Here is a 16,584-nt window from a genome sequence, read left to right on the forward strand (position 1 = left end):
GTGTTTGGGTTGGGGCTCCCAGCAGTAAGGGGCAGGGCTCCATGTGTGAGGGAAGGGGCTCCATGTGTGTGGGGCATGGCTTCAGCCAGTGATGGGCGGGGCTCCATGTGGGATGGGCAGGGCTCCAGGCATTGAGGGGCAGGGCTCCAGGTTTGAGGTGATGGGCTCCAATTGTGAGGGGCAGGGCTTCATGGGTGAAGGAATGGGTTCCATGCCGGTGGGGTGGGGTTCCAGGTTGTCAGGGGTGGGGATCCAGTCAGTGAGGGGCGGGTCTCTAGGCAGTGATGGACGGGGCTCCATGTGTTTGGGGTGGGGCTCCTGGCAGTAAAGGGCAGGGCTCCAAGTGTGAGGGAAGGGGCTCCATGTGTGTGGGGCAGGAATCCAGCCAGTGATGGGCGGGGCTCCATGTGGGATGGGCAGGCTCCAGGCATTGATAGGCAGGGCTCCATGGTTGAGGGGCAGGGCTCCAATTGTGAGAGGCAGGGCCCCATGAGTTAGGGAAGGGGTTCCATGCATGAGGGACGGGGTTCTAGACTGTCAGGGTTGGGAATCTATTACAGCGCCCTGTGTGGGTTCGCTGCTGGTGAGAGAAGGATGGTGAGTCTTGTTTCTTGATCAGAAGGCTGGATTTATTGATATAAGATATATAATACATTATAACTATACTAATAGGAATAAAGAGAGACCTTTGCAGATGCTAGCTAGTCCAAGAATAGAAAGACAGAACCTATAACAAAGTTATGTCCAGGGACTCTGTCCCCATCTTGCAGCTGTGACTGGCCTTTAATTATAAACATAGAAACATGAGCCAATCAAGAAACCCCTGTTGCATTCCAGAGCTGCTGATAACAATTTTTTACATTCATCTTTTGGGGCCCTTTGTTTTCCAGAAGATACATAAATCTTTCAGAAAGGATTTCTGTGGAAAAATGTCTGCTACATCACACCTTTCTAAATTGTATAAATTAAAAGAAAAATGCTGATGTGGAATGAACAGGAAATTTCTTCTCCTATAAAATATAGAATACTAACAAATCACTAAAACAATCCTACAATATAAGAAAATGCAAAAAACAATGCAAAGAAAATTCAAGTCCAAGCAGCTGAATTTCAGGAACAGTCCATGAGCTGAAGTTGTTTCTTTTGGACTTCTGAGAATCCGTTTTGGTCCTGAAATAGACTTCTGCAAAAGTCCCATCAATAGTTATCACAAACCTTTGACAGTCTTACAACAATTTCAAACAATTTTGGAATGTCCTTTTCTGGCCCTTCATTGCTTCAGTGCTTCAGAGCTGCTGCCTGCTATTTTCAATCTTGTTTATTTAATTTAAAATTTGGTTTTTTTGGGTTTTTTTTTGATCGAAAAGCAAAAGAGCAGCAGCCAAGCAGAGCAGTGCCAGAGAAGGAAAGGCCCTGGGGGCCCTGGCCCATGCTGGACCAGGAACCCCAAAACTGGCCCACAAAGGGGGACCAGGACCGGTAGGAGGAACCTCAATCCCCAGGAACACCAAGAGGCCAAATGCTGGCCCTGGCCTAAAATCTTCCTGAGCCCAACGGCCCAGGCCAAACCCAAAAAGCAGGCTCTGCATTCCCACAGGCCTGAACCCTGCTGCCAGCACAATGGCAGCATGGGTGGTGAGATGCTTCCTTTCCCCAAAACCACTGAGGCATGCCAGCAGCAGGGAAATAGAAGCAGCCCCAAAAATCCTCATCTCGGATCTAGGAATATTTGTTCCCCACAGCAAGCAAGCCATGATCGCTTCCCGCTGCACCCCCTGCCTCTGCAATGCAAATGCATCAGGTGTGTCTCTCATCTGCCTCACGGCTTCATCATCCCCATCCCCTGTGGGCTGGGGATCAGAGGCAGGGCTCTCGGGATGCACCTGCCCCCCCATGCCACTAGAACACAAGAGAGGCTGCAGAGATGGCAGCCCCCATGGGACAGCAACTGAAACACCAACCCCCTAAACCGCTGAGAAAAATGATCTTAAAAACCGGCAGCTGGACTGCTGAAAGAGTCAACTGGTGGGCAGCCCCCGCTCCACTGAAGGAGAGACCCCCCGCCGGGGCGGCTGCTGGGGCAGCCGGTCCGGGATGGTCCGAGTTCGAACAAGCCGCCGGTGCCACGGCAGTCTCTGATGCCGAGCCGGAGGGCAGAGCCCCCGACAACGGCAGAGCCGCTGGAGTGGCCAGTCTGAGCGGCGAGGGGGGAGCCGGAACTGGGGAGGGAATCACGCTGATTGTAAGATCAGCCGTAGGCTGCTCCGAGGGTCCCGCGGGCTCAACGCCGTTTTCTGCTGCTGACTCTGGGGTCCGCTGCGGAGGCGCAGTCGCAGTCTCTGTCGGAGCGCACAAAGACAGCCGTGGAGCCGGGAGAAGTGGCGGCGGAGCATCGCCGCTGCTTAGCAACAGGTCAATCGGGACCGGAAGTGCTGTCTCTTCTGCCGTGTCTGACGCTGAGCCGGAAGCTGGAGATGCATCCTCGTCGTTGCCTAGCAACAGCTCAACCAGGACCAGAAGCACTGTCTCTTCTGCAGTCTCCGACACAGGCGCTGTCAGGGGCGGGAAGGCCGGTGAAGCCGCAGGCGGGACCGCCTGGAGAGGCGGAGACAGGATCTCCTGGAACGACGGCTCCGGCAGGGGCGTGGAGGAAGACTCAGAGACCGGTGCTGCCCCCGTGTCTGAAGGAGGCGGAGTCTGGGAGGCCGGGTGTGGCTTGAGCGGCGTCCCCTCCCATCCCCCCTGCAGGGGAGAAGGGGGGGGAGGAGAAGGCTCCATCTGAGCATGCTCCGGAGAAAGAGTAAAAAAAACTTCTTCGCGCGGCGAAGTTTCAGCCCCCCCCGCCGCGAAACAGTGGGGGCTGGGAAGCAGAATGTCCTCCCCCACCGGCTCTTCTTCCAGGGACGGTGGAAACGGAGCTTGGCCATAACAGTTAGAAATCCATGTAAAACAAGCTGCTCTGCGTTTCAGGACTGGGAAAAGCTTTATAAATGCTGGGTAGATGGAAGGCAGGACACGTCCCTGGCTCCAGACGAACTGGAAAATGGAGTCCATGCACTCCCAGACAAAAACATCTAAAGCGTACAGGACATCAGTAAAAAACCCAAAAAGCTTTGCCCATCTAAAGAACCCATAGATATCTGTTTTCTCCAGAAAAAAATCCGTCTTCTCTGCAACAATGTTTCCAGAGGGCACAAAGTTTCTCCTCTGAAGGGGAGAATTGAATCTCTTCTGGCAAGGCATGTGTCTGCCATACGAACAGCCACAGAATACGAAGGGCTGAATCCTCAGGGATAGAAAATTGAACAGTACCTTTTGAAAGAGTCCAGCTGGCTCTGGCCAGCTCCACAGGTCTGCTGCTCTTTTCCATCATCTTTCCTGAAGGTTTTCCAGAAGAAGGTTCTCTTTTGTGGTCGCCTTGGCAGTGAACTCTGTCCAAATCAGGATCTTCAGTTCTTCAGCTCCTGGCTTGAATCCATTTTTGTGGTCGTTTCAAAGCAACCATCAAATGCTACACATACAGGATTTTTACCCAGTGCAGCAATTTTGCTCCTCTGGTCGTATCAAATTAATTTCTGCTCTGACATGAGGGGTCACGAGATATTACAGCACCCTGTGTGGGGTCGCTGCTGGTGAGAGAAGGATGGTGAGTCTTGTTTCTTGATCAGAAGGCTGGATTTATTGATATAAGATATATAATACATTATAACTATACTAATAGGAATAAAGAGAGAACTTTGCAGATGCTAGCTAGTCCAAGAATAGAAAGAAAGAACCAATAAAAAAGTGGTGTCCAGGGACTCTGTCCCCATCTTGCAGCTGTGATTGGCCTTTAATTATAAACATAGAAATATGACCCAATCAAGAAACCCCTGTTGCATTCCACAGCAGCTGATAACAATTGATTACATTCATTTTCTGGGGCGCTTTGCTTCCCAGAAGATAGAGAAATCTGAAAGAAAGGATTTCTGTGGAAAAATGACTGCGACAGGGATCCAGTCAGTGAGGGGCAGGGCTCTAGGCAGTGATGGGTGGGTCCCCATGTGTTAGGGGTGGGGCTTCGGGCAGTAAGGGGCAGGGCTCCATGTGTGAGGGAAGGGGCTCCATGTGTGTGGGGCAGGGCTCCAGCCAGTGGTGGGCGGGGCTCCATGTGGGATGGGCAGGGCTCCAGTCCTTGAGGGGCAGGGCTCCATGGTTGAGGGGCAGGGCTCCAATTGTGAGGGGCGGGGCTCCATGAGTGAGGGAAGGGGTTCCATGCATGAGGGGCGGGGTTCCAGGCTGTCAGGGGTGGGGATCCAGTCAGTGAGGGGCGGGGATCTAGGCAGTGATGGGCGGGGCTCCATGTGTGAGAGATAGGGCTCCATGGGGGATTGGCAAGGCTCCAGTCAGTGAGGGGCAGGGCTCCATCTTTGAGGCGCGGGTCTCCATATGTGAGGGGCAGGGGCCCATGAGTGAGAAAATGGGTTCCATGCATGAGGGGCGGGGTTCCAGGCTGTCAGGGGTGGGGATCCAGTCAGTGAGGGACGGGGCTCTAGGCAGTGATGGGCGGGGCTCCATGTTTTAGGGCAGGGGCTCCCGGCAGTAAGGGGCAGGGCTCCATGTGTGAGGGAAGGGGCTCCATGTGTGTGGGGCGGGGCTCTAGGCAGTGATGGGCGGGGCTCCATGTGGGATGGACAGGGCTCCAGGCATTGAGAGGCAGGGCTCCATGGTTGAGGGGCGGGGCTCCAATTGTGAGGGACAGGACCCCATGAGTGAGGGAAGGGGTTCCATGCGTGAGGGGCGGGGTTCAAGGCTGTCAGGGGTGGGGATCCAGTCGGTGAGGGTCGGGGCTCTGGGCAGTGATGGGCTGGGCTCCATGTGTTAGGGGTGGGGCTCTTGGCAGTAAGGGGCAAGGCTCCATGTGTGAGGGAAGGGGCTCAATGTGTGTGGGGCAGGGCTCCCGCCAGTGATGGGCGGGGCTCCATGTTTTTGGGGCGGGGCTTCAATTGTTAGGGGCAGGGCCCCATGAAGTAGGGAAGGGGTTCCATGCGTGAGGGGTGGGGTTCTTTACTGTCGGGGGGGGGGATCCAGTAAGCAAGGGGTGGTGTTCAAGGCAGTGATTGGCGGGGCTCCATGTGTTAGGGGTGGGGCTCCTGGTAGAAAGGGGCAGGGCTCCATGTGTGAGGGATTGGGCTCCATGAGTGTGGGGCAGGGCTCCATGTTTGAGGGGCGGGGCTCCAATTGTGAGGCGCAAGGCCCCATGAGTGAGAGAAGCGGTTCCATGCGTGAGGGGCGTGGTTCCAGGCTGTCATGGGTGGGGACCAGTCAGTGAGGGGCGGGGCTCTAGGCAGTGATGGACGGGGTTCCATGTGTTAGGGGTGGGGCTCCCGGCAGTGATGGGCAGGGCTCCATGTGTGAGGGAAGGGGCTCCATGTGTGTGGGGCATGGCTTCAGCCAGTGATGGGCAGGGCTCCATGTGGGATGGGCAGGGCTCCAGGCATTGAGGGGCAGGGCTCCATGATTGATGGGCGGGGCTCCAATTCTGAGGGGCAGGGCTCCATGAGGGAGGGAAGGGGTTCCATGCGTGAGGGGAGGGGTTCCAGGCTGTCAGGGGTGGGGATCCAGTCAGTGAGGGGCAGGGCTCAAGGCAGTGATGGGCGGGGCTCCAAGTGTTAGGGGTGGGGCTCCCGGCAGTAAGGGGCAGGGCTCCAAGTGTGAGGGAAGGGGCTCCATGTGTGTGGGGCAGGGCTCCAGCCAGTGACAGGCGGGGCTCCATGTTTTAGGGGCAGAGCTCGATATGTGAGGGGCGGGGCTCTATGGATACAAAGCATTCTGCACACAAATCCAAGGAGAAGGTGTTGCCTCGATGCCCAGAAAAACTTTCACTACTACTAGTGCTCTACGTCAACCGCAACTTAGTCTGAAAGAAAAGCTTTTTCTCTGAGAGCATCTGAGAGGTTTGCATGAAGCACTGATATCTGACATATGCAATTTTGAATAGGAGAGGAAAAAGAAAATGGCAAGAAGTTTTTCACTTTACTGGTTTCAATTTTAAATTCCGTGCACTTTTTCAAAACTTGTCAGCTCAAATGCCCATCAACATTATTTAGTCATCTGTAAGTCAGTATTCATCTAAAATGTGCTTCCAATCACAAGAATTTCAAATTTGCACTCCAAGTTTCTATGCCTAGATTGATGATTTCCTACACAGATTAGATGGAAGGAAGGCCGTTTTTACTGTGGCAGTGCTGGAACACTGGAACAGGTTGCCCAGAGATGTTGTGGGTGTCCCATCCCTGAAAGTACTCAAGGTCAGCTTGGACGGGGCTTGGAGCAGCAACAAAGGGGAATCTTGATGGTAGAGAAACAAAGTTGGACTATAGAAGAAACTGGGATTGAAGGATAGGAGCAAGTTTTCTCTCAGCTCTTGGGGTCAATTCAAAGTTGTACAAAATGACATTTATCTGTGATTTTCACTACTGTAACAGAAAGCTTCATGAAAACTGTACAGAAGATAGCAAATTTTAAAAGAGATAAGAATTACAGCATAAAATCCATGGGATGGGTTATAGCATGAGACACTCTCTAAGAGAAAATCTCTGTCTTTCAGCACCTCATCATGGTAAGATTTCATGAAGTGCCAAAGAAGGCGGCAAAATATCATTGGGGACATTATTTACTGGAGTTCAGCCTGGCCATCAGTAGGAATTGGGTTTGAACATCATGTAGATATACCACACACACTTTCCCTTCACTGAAAAATTACTGTTTACAATGAATAAGCAATTGAGGATCAAAATGGATTGAAAGCATCTTAAACATGTCAAGTATTTCATTGGAGATGATCTGTGATCCAAATACTTCTTCCACCTTAGAGAGGGAGAGAACAATTCTTCCATATCATGATGGTTTGAAATTGTATCAAGCAATGTTTTGTGCTGAAAAGATCTCACCTATTTTTTTCTATTTTTCAAAGAAAATATTCCTAGACATACAACACCTGAGAACTAAGTAATTTTAAAGAAACAAATGAAATGAAAATATTCTGTAAATAGAATGAAATGAAAAGCTGTGTTTTAAATAGGAGCTAAATGTTCAACAGAATTTTTGTAGCAGGCATTTGAATTATTGCACCAGCTCTTTTGCCCATAAAGAGAGGCATTTAGCATTTCAGTCTTTTCCAAGGTGTTCATGGTCTGCTATGCTGATCTCTGTGTGCGCCTAGGTGTGTGTGGAAGGGGGGGCATGTGAAGGGGAGTGTGTATGTTTGCTTAACACTTGTTGTGGCAGATTCATGCCTCAGCTCCACATTTTGTTTTCGAAAGGTCACCCAGAGTGGATATGAAGTTTACTATCAACAAGAGATCAATTCCCAAATCATCCATTTGACTCTACCTTATAAATCATCTGCTTTGTTGCATATTTGATCAAACATACTTTCAAGCCAGATGGAGGAAGGAGAATGTGGGAATCCCTCCAATGTCTTGCGACTTTTATGCAAGTAGGTTTTCAAGAAAATCATCCTTTCTCTTTTAAATATGTCTGGAACAGGCATGATGGTGGTGTCAACCTGTTGGAGTTTTTCTTGCTGGGAGAAGTTGTACAAAAGGATTGGTTTTTACACTGACCAGTTAGTGAATCCAGCGCAGGAATACATTGGAAATTCAACTGGGGGTTCCTTTTCCCCGCAGACTACTTCTAGAAAGAGCTTGTCCACTGAAGCTGACTCTTTTGCTCTCTTTTTGTTTCTTTCCTATTTTCTTGGCTCCTTTGCCACTATCTAGACAAATCTGGAACTTTTTTCCCAACTCAAATGGTTTCAATAGTCTGATAGTGATAATACATTTTTACAAGGAATTTTTAAAATCTTTCCTCGAGTTAAGAAACTCTAGGACTTAGGTCTTTTTCTTCCCTTATCAATATTGCAATGAAATTGATAAATAAAGACCAACTCTTTCTTTTTCTTTTTAACCCAAGTAGATCATTCCCATCCATTAATCCATTTTGTGGACCAATATTTCCCATTCTGATGGAAGTTGTCACTTCTTAACAATATACCTTCTGTGACTATGTTGACAACACTTTGGGTGAAGATCCTAACTGGTCTTAGATACACATAGGGAGAAATTTGCTCAGCCAGTGTCAGTCTTAAGCATGCGTATCAGAAGATCTTTCTATAGCTGGGAATTTTCCCATGAAAGGGATTCAGTTAGGGAAGAGACACTTGTCCCAGAGTTTTACATTCTTCTTGAACACTGCTTAAGGAACTTAGATCCCATGTCCATTTTCATCTCTGTCTGCACAGAACTTTGTCATGCCAGTGCTTGAAATGCATCTGGAAGAGAATTCACTAGCACAGAATGAATGAGAGTGGAAGGGGTTGGTGGCGCTAACCAGGACCAACCCCCCTGCTTAAACCAGGATACCTAGAGTCTCTTGTCCAGGATTCTATCTGGGTGTACTTTTAATGTCTTCAAAGATCCAGGCTCCACAGTCTTTCTGGGCAGTCTGTGCCGTGGTTCAGTCACCCTCACAGTAAAAAAATCATTTGGTGATGTTCAAAGGCAATCTCCTGTGTTTCAGAGTGTGCCCACTGCCTCTTGTCTTTTCACTCAGCATCACTGAAAAGACACTGGTTCCCTCCCCTTTGCACTATTGCTTCTGGTATGTATGTGTGCTGCCATGTAGAGATATGTCAAAAACCTCCCTGAAGCCCAGGCAGACAATATTCGCTTCATCTACCAGTCAAGTTGATTCATCAGAGGAGTTTAAAGAGATGTTCAGCATGAAATTCCGCTGGAAAATCATGCTAACTACATTATTTTGTCGTCTTTCATGTGCCTGGCAAGGTTTTCCAGGAAGAGCTGCTCCATCAACTTCCTGGGGATAAAAAAGAGGCTGGCTGGTTTGGACTTTTCCGAGTCCTCCTAACTGCCTTTTTTGAAGATGGGTGTCATTTGCTTTCATCCAGTCTTTAGCCTCTCTTGTCGTCTACATCATAGCAAAAAGCTTTTCCACTATGTCTGGCTAGGAAAAACTGTGGCAGCACAGAAAACAACTCCCATCGTGTTCTAGAAGTTGCACTGAGGTCTGCCAAGTTTTTGGCAGGAAGAAAAGTTGTCCAAAACAGTCCGGCACTGTGCAAATACAAGCATACCCTTTGCCACAAGTGATTAGTGGCAATGGTCCTTCAATTTGTCCTAACTCAAGGTTTCTGATCAAAATTGAAGGATTTTCTTTCAATTTTGCCTGTGTGCTGTTTGAAAAGTGCCTAAAAATTGGAGGATTAGGTCCTGCAAGTGAGCTATTCAAAACATAAAGACATCTAAAGCTTTGCTCAGCCTCATCTGAGGTGTTGCTTGGGCCACTCCCCCTTTTGTTGATCTAGAATGGGTTTTAGAGTGTGGTGCGTCCTTTCAACAATTGCCTGACCTGTGTGGGAATAGGGAATTCCAAAAGTGTGGCAAACACCCCAGTCCATCAAAAATGTGGCCAATTTTTGAGCTGTGTATGTGGGGCCATTTGTCAGTTTTTGCCTTGTGGGGGATCAGTTTGGCGAGCTCTGGACCCAGTGACGCTGACAAGGACAAAAGCAAAAGACGTGAGGTGCTCTCTCTTCCCGGGACCAAAATCCCACAGCTTTAATGGAGAACAACTCCAGGAGAGAAAGGGAGTGTCCAGGAGAGGAAAGGATGTCCAGGGGAGGATAGAGAGAGTCCGCCTCGTGGCAGGAGATTTTAAACCCTGGGGGAGTGGAGGCGGTAAAAAGGAACTACCATAGTTCAACATCATAAATCACCACACTGTAATTTTCTGCATAAATTGCTGCACTTGTTGCAAACCAAATCCTAAAATCTCCCCAAACACAACCGTGCAGTCCCAAATGACCACAATGTGGGAGAAACACCACTCAACCCCCCTGTATACCCAAGCACCATGTGTCACAGGGAGCACCAACCCCTGCAATTAGAAAGTCCACACACACAGGCTCACCGGGAAAGCAGTATCTCTTTATGAGGGGACAGAATGCTCACTTTTCTCAACACAACACACACCATCCACCACATCAGCATCCACACACATCATCTTCCTCAAACATTCACACACTGAAAACACAACCACAATTACAACACACAGGAAAAATAGCAGCAATAAAACAGGATTTTCTCAATTCACCCCCAGAATTGCTAGCAGGTCCTTATTGACACAGCAAATCCTTTCTGCCAGCAGCCAGATCCAAACTCAAACTGTACGTTGTGTGCAGGACATCTCTGTGTGACTTGTGAACAGCCCTTCCCCTGCGTACGCCTTACGGGTTACTTTATACAGAGTAAAACGTTCCCTTTCTCCACAGTCCCAGCAGTCTTGTCTGTCCCCCACGAGGAACAGCCAAGAACGGAGGTGCCTCCAGGAAAGGAATGTCCTGGCAGCACCCAGAGACGTCCAGAGCCCGGTTGTTCTCGCTGGAGCAGAGAAGCATTCCTGGCGTGGTCACCAAATGAGGTGTGGAACAGAACTCACTACAGTTAAAGGTAGAAGGTGGTATATTTGTTACAGCGCCAGGCACATGAGGAGTTGTCTCCTGAAGGCATGTGTGAAGAATCACTGCCTCTCTACTTATCTAAAATGTCTTGCATATTCATATAATTCCCAAAACAACTAATACATATTCATTAGGTAACCCTACCTACCCCCTTTCTATTCAAATGTATTATAACTGAGTCCAAAGTTCTATCACATTTGCGGATTCTTTCACTTCAAATGGGTTGGTGGGTTTTCAAGTGGGGAATGGTCTCCTTCTGATGAAGGCCAAGATGTCTTCCTCAATTTGATCTCTTTACTTATGACCTGTTGGCAGGCTTTCGCACCCCTTGGCTAAAGCTGAAGTTTCAGGGCCCAGGTGCAGGCTACGGTCCTCTTCTTTGTCACAAACAAATCCCATCCTGCTTCTTTAAACATAGTAAAGACCAGCAAGGGATATATTACCCTAGCCTTAACTACCTTATCTGCTAAAAATTAACTATCCCTTATTATTTCTACTCTTCTTGCTATACTCTTTCCCTTTAAATAAATCCTGCTAAAATTTTAACTCTTCCAGTTCTTTTAAATCCTGGATTCATTGGCCTCATCTTACACACCAGCCATGTGTGATCCAATGCCATAACTGGAAAATTTCACTCCTGAGCAGGAGATACCAGGCCTGGTTCTGAGCTGGAAGGGTGAGAAGGATGAGACGCACAGCGTTTCAATCCAGGGGATGTCCTGAAAGTGCACTGCCTACCTGCCCCTGCTGCTGAGCACCACGCTCCATCTCCTTCTCCCCCTCAGCAAATTTTTAGGAATCCAGGGCTTGGTATGTATTATTTGCTACTGCAACAAATAGAATGAATTTGCTTTGCAAGCCCAGTTTTGTCCTGGGTTATTTTGTGCATGGGTCTCCTCCTGAACCTGTGTCAAAGACCGGCAGGGACCTACAGGACACTCCTATTCTCATGTCAGTAAATTCGGAGAAGTGGTTTAAGTGTCAATAAGTATCAATCAGTAAATCAAATAATTTGGGGGAATGTGACGGTGGTCACAAGGGTTGCAGGATGAAGAGAGAGGTGAGAATGTTGACCTCATGTTCAGAAGGCTTGATTTATTATTTTGTGATATATATTACATTATAACTATACTAAAAGAAATAGAAGGAAAAGTTGTCAGAAAGCCAGCTAAGCTAAGAATATAAAAGGAATGAATACCAAAGGTCTGTCTCCTGGCAGAGAGCGAGACCCAGCTCTGCCATGAGTGGCCAGTAAATCCAAACATCGACAGGAGACCAATCATGGATCCACCTGTTACATTCCACAGAAGTAGATAACCATTTTTTACACTTTGTTGCTGAAACTTCTCAGCTTCAGCAGGAAAAATCCTAACAAAAGGATTTTAATGAAAAGACAGGGGAATATTTAACCTGTGAGTTTCAGCAAAGCATTGAATATGTCTTAGATCCATAGACACAAACTAGTAAGTGAGATTGCTGGGTGTGCACGTATTAGGGAAGTGATTCCACACACACCCAGTGCTGAGATCAAGGATTGCCTCATTTCTAACCCTGAGCTGGCAGCAGGGATCGGGCCCTGCTTGGTAACTTTCATTTTGAAGACTTCTGTTGAGCAGGTAAGAATGGTCAAAATGAAATCTTTTCCAGCTGTTTCCCTTTGGTTTACCTGTTTGAGGGTTAAAATTCTGTGCTGCAGGTGTCCTGGGTGTGTGCAGAGCAGTGCAGCCCCAGAAACCCCTTGGCTTGCCCACAGGTTGTCATGCCTTTTTCCCAGGTGTGCCCAGCTGTGGCAGGAGAAGGAGCCTGCAGCGCAGTGGGCACCGTGCCCTGCCCAGCCAGGGCTCTCTGGCACAGAGCAGCAGCAGTGCCAGCACCGTTCAACCTGCTCCTGCCTTGGCTTCCCCTGGCACACAGAAGCCTCTGGAAATCAGCACTGCCAGTGGCGTTCCCAGCTTGGAGTAGCTGCTGCTGGCGGGCAGATGCTGCCAGTTCGACTGCTGCCAAAGGGGAAGAAAGGCAGAGATATACACGCACCAGAGCCCTGGGCATGTCCAATAAAGGTGCAAATATGTGGGGAGATTTGTTAGGAACCATTTCAGCTGTGATGCCAACAGTAGCTTCTCTCCTGGCTCTGTGTGTTCTAGACGAGTAATGCAATGGTTGGGTCTGACAATTAAGAAGTAGATGTTATGTGGATGTTCAAATGTGTAGTGATGGTATTGTAATATATCCTCCCATAGTCCTCTTTCCCGTCCCCCTTGTAATAGCCTTGATAGTCAGGGCATTTGGGGAGGGCTGGCTTGTGACCAGCAGGCAGGGTGTAACAACACCTGACCTCCAGTCAAGATGCAAGAAAGTAATTTCCACCAATGGACAGCAGAGAAAGAGTTGGCTGACAAAACTTTTGGAGGGGATAAGGGTATAAAAGGCAGAGCATCCTTTTTGTAGATGAGCACATGGCTGCTAGTCACAGAGACTCCCAGTGCTGCAATTTTTCCTTATTCAGTCCTTTGTTAAGGTTTACTAAACCTTTAAAATTTTACAAGTGAGAGTCATTTCTCACATGTGCAATGCTGTGGGCCATTGTCTTGGTCTAGTTTCCTTTGCTTGGGTCCCATCTGAGTGCTCATCTGGAGTACAGGCTGTAGGTGCTTGGGGCATTCTTGGAGTTCCTCTTGGATCCCTGAACTACAGGGTTTGGCCCATGAGGGGGTTTTGTGCTGCTTTTTGACAGAGAAGAACTTCCCAGGCTCTTTTGTGTTTGCTGTAGGGAAGGTATTGAAATAACAATCCCAATATTACCAGTTATATTGTGCCTGGGCCAGTCTGACCCTTGCTGCTGGGCCAAAGGCAGCAACTGTGGTGTATCACCCCAGAGATACCTTGGCTTGCTGGAGGTTGCAGCTGGGTACTGAACAAGTCCAGGCTTGTTAGGAACTCCGTTTACCTCAGGAGGAAAGACTTCAGGCGAATGGTGAGGAGAAAAAGGAGAGGATTCTGCTGGAGGGTTTAATCCAGAGGTTTATTCCATGGTTACAGAGGTCTGAACGTGGGCAACTGCTCCAACAGAATGTCACCGCATGGCCTGATTACCTTTTTAAGCTCCCGGGGCAGGGGGAGGGGAGGGGACAGGTGAGCTACCCAACCAGGTGAGAGGGGCAGGGTCTCGGGGGGGATGACACCTAGACAGGCCAATGACCCCTGGGCATAGGGGCATCTTTTGAACTTGACCAACCACACGACGCCTTGCTGGAATGTTAAGCCTGATTGACAGGACTCACTCAGCATGGGGGCAAGGGGGAAGGGAGAGAGGTATAGGCACACCTGGGGAAGGAGCCCGGAAGCTTAAGACACACCGCAACAGGAAGGTTGGTTATTGCTTTGCATAAATTCACTGACCAACACAGAGCTGTCCCTTTGTGATGTCAGGGCATGGTTGCCACCTTGTCATAGTGACATCAGAAGGTTGCCTTGGTGCACGGAAGGCCTGAGTGTCAGAGCAGCCCTAGTGCTTGCTCAGTTGAGAAGAACTTTTCTGGTTGGGGTATTTGTCAGTGGGAAGCTGCCCACTGACAAGAGCCTTGTTTCTTCTATTTACCTAACTTTCAGAAATGACAATGTTTCACCATCTGGCCACAGCAGCTTTTGCTGCGTATGGCATTTCTTTTTCCGCGTATTACGTTACACACTTCGCACGTAAGTAGAGTTTTCCATTCTACTTAGGTTAGTGTGTATCCTTACCTGGCTTTTGTATGTCTTCCTGCTCTTTCTTGGTGGCTGAGTTTCTGATTTTGAAAGAGAAGGAACATTAGGATGCCAGTGGTTTGGTAAAGCTCCTGTCAAGAGGTTCAGCTAAAAAGGGGGTGTCTGTAGCCACAGGGGCAGCATTTGCACGGGAACCTACAGGGCTTCCGTTCCCTCCACAGGAGAGTCTGTGACAGCAGAGTCTGCCATTTCCTCAAGTTGCTGGGTCAAGCAGGACAACTTCCAAAATGCAGACTGGGAGGCCTTCTCAGGAGGCCTTCTAAGGACTTTGTAGTTCTCCCCAGAACTCAAGGAAAGCTTCTTTTGTTCCAAATTTTGTAATGAAAGGATTTGACTGTCTATTTTGACCCTTGACAGAGTGCTAAAAGAGTGATTCCCTTTGCAGTGAAGTGCAAACCCCAAAGCAGTGAGTGTCTGCTCCTGAGCCCTGGAGCTGCTGCTGTGCTGTTTCACAATAGAACTGCCACAGCTCAGGGGGATTTGGGGCAAGCTTTTCTGGGTGACTGTTTTCAGCAACTTAATGGGAATTAGTGCATGCAACTTCTTTTTTTAAAAAAGTGCCTGAAAGACAAGAGAACAATAGCTGCTTTATCTGATGGACAGAACAGAAGCATTGAGTGTTGAAGAACAATTTGCATTTTCTTGGTCATGTTTGTATTCATTTACTGGCTAAACAGGTCAAAGTGTAGGCACAACCAAGATTATTGTCCTGATCTCTTGCTGGCTGTGTAAAGGAACTATGTCATGTGGAGGGATGTTGATAAAGAAAAATACTCTCTGTTTGGGTTGACTTCTTCTCTTCTGTGGGATTCAGCAGCCCAAGCAGTTTTCTCACAGCACTTGTTCATTTTCCCTTGCCCACTACAGGTCACCTGAAGCGTGTATTCAGAGGTGCTGATCGTGAGGTGAGTGAGAAAGGAACATTTCATGTTCCTGGTGCTTAAGAATTGTAGAGCAAGCTGGGAGCTTGGCCTGTGGCAGTAGAGTGTAAAGGCCCAGCTGAGTAGGCTGAAAGAAAATCCATTTCCATGTCTGCAGCAGCAATAACAAAGGCATCGCTTGTTATTTCCCAATTTTCCATTTCAGAACCTTCAAGGAATGAAAAGCTCATGTTGCAGAGAGAATGTTGCTTCTTGATAGTAGCCAGGGTGTAATGTCTAATTCAGAACTATTAGCAATTCTGTTGAATTAGTCCATTTAAATTTAGTCGCAGTGACTTAGAATCCCATTGTTATCAAAGTTTCTGATTTGTCCTTAGCAGCGCTGGTTGTAGAAATAGAGCTGAATAGAATAAAGTGCTGAATAGAAATAAGGTTATCAGTTATAGGTAACTTTCTGTCCCTCACATTGCTGTCTGTCCACAGATCATAGAACCAACAGCAGTCTCTGGCTCCTTCTGCTCATGGAGAGGAGGCCGAAGAGGAGGCAAATGAGGTGGATGAGCGCCAGCCTCCAGCTGTGCTCACAGCAGAGCCTGAACATTCTGAGCCAGTAAGTGCCAGCTGTGTGTGCTGCTGTCTTTAGTGCAGGGCAGAGCTGCAAGTTTCTGACCAGCCAGCACTTTACTGTTGCTGGCTGAGGATGCTGAGTGCTGGAGTCCTGCCAGGGCCTGGTGATTGCCCCCAGCCTGTGACAGCTGGAATTTGGGCTTTGGTCTGTCATGTTTAGGCACCAGCTTCCTGGCATTTTGATAGGAGCCAGCCTGAAGCACGAAGGCTCCCTGTTCCCAGAGGAGGGAGCATGTCAAAGACACTCTGCTCAGCCTTGTTGGATACACAGGGGACACTGTGGCGTGGAGAGACCTGTTCCCCTGCACAGACTGGCCAAGTTGCTGCAGGCACAAAAAAATGTTGATCTGACCACACAAGTTCTTTCTGGTGCTTTGCCCCACAAACTTCTTGGGTGTGTTTACTTGGGAGTATTTCAGAGACACACTGGGGACGTAGAGTTGCTGCTTGAAGTCAGGGATTTTGGTGCCTTTGTTGCCAGATTGCTCTTTTGCCTCTTCAGGCAGAGCAGCCAGTAGCAGAGCAGATAGGTGCTCTGAGTCTGCCTGTTTCTTGGTCTTTGATAAGCTGCAAGGAGATGACTGTGTTGTCCATGAAGCTGGGGAGGGCGGGGCGGGGGGCATTCTTGTCTAGTGTGGCAAAAGAAACAAAGGGAGTAGTTCTGAACCCTTCTTCTGAGGCAAAAACCAGATGCTGACTGTGTCTGTTGATACCTTCTATTGTGTAGTCTGCTTTGAAAACTGCATTGGAGCCTAGAGTGGGAGCAAAGCTGCAAGTCCTTGACTGCTG

General features: G+C 48.6%; 1 pseudogene; it reads right to left on the reverse strand.

Moving 5' to 3' along the window:
* Positions 1–2,281: 2,281 nt before the first annotated feature.
* The window catches only part of LOC128945314 (cytochrome b-like), a 48,614-nt pseudogene continuing 34,311 nt past the window's right edge, over positions 2,282–16,584 (reverse strand).

The sequence above is a fragment of the Melozone crissalis genome, unplaced genomic scaffold (genome assembly GCF_028551555.1).
Source record: "Melozone crissalis strain CALT ecotype California unplaced genomic scaffold, PUWL_Pcris_2 ptg000063l_1, whole genome shotgun sequence".
Lineage (NCBI taxonomy): Eukaryota > Metazoa > Chordata > Aves > Passeriformes > Passerellidae > Melozone > Melozone crissalis.